At 37.8% G+C, this 2,694-nt stretch overlaps 1 pseudogene; it reads left to right on the top strand.

Moving 5' to 3' along the window:
• The first annotated feature begins 207 nt into the window (after positions 1 to 207).
• LOC107963344 (protein argonaute 4-like) lies at positions 208 to 1,068 on the top strand (annotated as a pseudogene).
• Positions 1,069 to 2,694: the final 1,626 nt, after the last annotated feature.

Here is a 2,694-nt window from a genome sequence, read left to right as displayed (position 1 = left end):
AAAAGTCATCCACTTCAAAAAAAGAAAAAAAGAAAAAAGAATATATATAACTGCACAATGCCAAAAGTTTGCAGTCTTTTCAAAGATAATGCGCCATACCACAGTACAACAAAGGTTTCCAAAAGAAAAGAAAAGGAAGAAAAAACAAATTACAGAAGATGACTGAGACTGGTAAAAATTGGCATAAGAAACTACCGCCTACTCTCTATGCTTATGCTGGGGAAAACAACTTCAATTCCAGTTGTTTCAAAGGTTCCAACCATCATCCTTGGAATGGGTGCATTGTTTGGCTTTCCTGAGCAGTCTGATGTGCCGTCAATAGCTGCGATGGTTAGCTCCAGGCAGTGGCCATTGATTTCCAGCTATGGGGCATCAGGCCGTACGCAGTCTCTAAAGCTTAAAATGATAGATTCTTTCTTCAAAACCAGTTTCTAACAAAGTGGATGACGGTATCATGAAGGAAGCTCTCTTAGACTTCTATACAAGTTCAGGGAAGAGGAAACCTGATCAAATCATTATTTTTAGGGATGGGGTTAGCGAGTCTCAATTCAATCAAGTTTTGATCAAGTTTTTGAGGCTTGCAAGTTCCTTGACGAGAAGTGGAACCCTAAAGATTATGGTTATTGTTGTACGAAAAACCATCATACCAAGTTTTTTTTTAGCAGGGATCTCCTGACAATGTGCTACATGGTACTGTCATTGGCAACAAAGTATGCCATCCAAAGAACAATGATTTTTACCTTGGTACCCATGCTAGAATGATCGGAATCACGAGGTAAACCCACTATCATGTTCTCTTAGACCAAGCTGGGTTTTTGGCTGATGATCTGCAAGAGTTTGTTCATTCTCTATCCTATATGTATCAAAGGAGCACCACAGCCATATTTGTTGTGGCTCCTATTTGCTACACTCATTTGGCAGCTTCATAGTTGGAGGCAATTTATGAAGATTAGGGATGCTTCAGAAACATCATCGAGTCATGATGGGATGTATGCTCCGGGAGTAATCTCTGTACCTCAGCTTTCCAGGTTGAAGGATAAAGTCAGCAACTTCATTCTTGTCTGCTGAGAATCATTGAACCATCTTTTTGTAGGGTTTGACAAACAATAGCTAGGACTGCTGTTGGGGCAATCCCTTTCTCATGGGTTTATGAATCAAGATTTTTCCTCTAAGCTTTGATGGAGTCAAGAATTGAATACCTTTAGTAAACTTAATTTGAAAGTATTCATCCTAAGCAAATGTACCAAAAATGGATGACACAGACTTATGACAAAGAAGGTTCGTCCAAAAGAATTTCATAAAGGAAACCTTGTGCTGAAAGATATCCTTCCCATGTAAAAGAATGCTGAATTGGAAAGGGCCATATGTTGCGAAGAGGGCTTTCTCTAGAGGTGCACTGATTTTGACAAGAAATGGATAGGAATTTATCTGATCCAGTGAATTCAGACTCGGTCAAGGAGTACTTTGTCTGAAGGAGAAGAGAAGCCAAGGTGAAAACTCGCAAAGGGCACTTTGTGACTTCTATTTCAAAAAAAATAATAAAAAAGAGAAAAAAGAAAAAATGGAGAGGCCAAGGTGAAAACCACAAAGGGCGCCTTGTGACCAAAGGGGTTTTGAGCTGAAAACCCAAAAGGGCAGCTAAAATTTTGAAGAGCACACGGTAATCTTGCTATATCTGGTTCAACAGAGAGTGAAGTGTGTTGCATATCGGGGCATCAACAAAGTACTTTGGATCTTTTAAACACATGTTGAATTCAAGAAAGTCTTCATGGAGCTGGCATATAAACGCTCAAGTGGCGATATCTAGGGCATCTAACTTTTGTCCTGTTTGCTATCTTTAGATTCTTTTTCTTCTCAAAGATAGGCTTTCAGATTAATTTCCTTTGTATTTTTGACAAATTTATTCAAATCTAATTATTCTCAAGATTAAATTCATCTTCCAATATTCTTAAAGTATGTTGCATTAAAATAATGATAGATGAACTAAATAATTTTCACAAATAAAGTTTTGCTGATTACTCTGGAAATTTCTAGATAATACAAGAAACTAAAATAGAACAATTGTTCGAAGAATTCACGTGAGTGAGGTTTGAAAGAACTCGAGGAAATTCTTTCTTTAGTCCAAAATGATGATTGGACAAATCAAACGATTTGATCCTAAGAGAGGATCATCTTACAAATATCTTTGATGGGTCATAACATTTTAAGAATGGTACAAACCCATGGGCTGAGTAAAGAATGATATTTCGAGAGAAATAAGGATGAGCTTGGATGAAAGAATGAGTAGTGACGTCTGAATAGGGGCATATTCATAAACATTTTGCATTATAACAGGTTTAATTAGGAGTATTTGACCCATTTTAATCATAAGCATCCTAATCAATAGGCATGAATTCATACACATTATACAGGTTGTATCCTTCAAGGGACAATGAAGATTGGTGCGCCTTAACCCCCTAAGCAGTAGGGTAATAGGCTAAAGCATAGCAGATCTGACCTTCAAGTTTTACACTAAAGCAGATCCAAGATGATTTGGCGTCTCTGTATTGTCAGGGAGCAGATCGAAGATGACAGATTTGGCATCTCTGTATTGGCAGAGAGCAGATCGAAGATAACAGATTTGGCATCTCTATATTGGCAGGGAGCAGATCGAAGACATAACTGATTTGGTTTTCACGTGTTTACGTTGAAGCA

This window comes from Gossypium hirsutum, chromosome A06 (assembly GCF_007990345.1).
Source record: "Gossypium hirsutum isolate 1008001.06 chromosome A06, Gossypium_hirsutum_v2.1, whole genome shotgun sequence".
Classification (NCBI taxonomy): Eukaryota; Viridiplantae; Streptophyta; class Magnoliopsida; order Malvales; family Malvaceae; genus Gossypium; species Gossypium hirsutum.
Note: the sequence above shows the minus strand (reverse complement) of the source record. Positions and strands in the feature narration are given on the sequence as shown.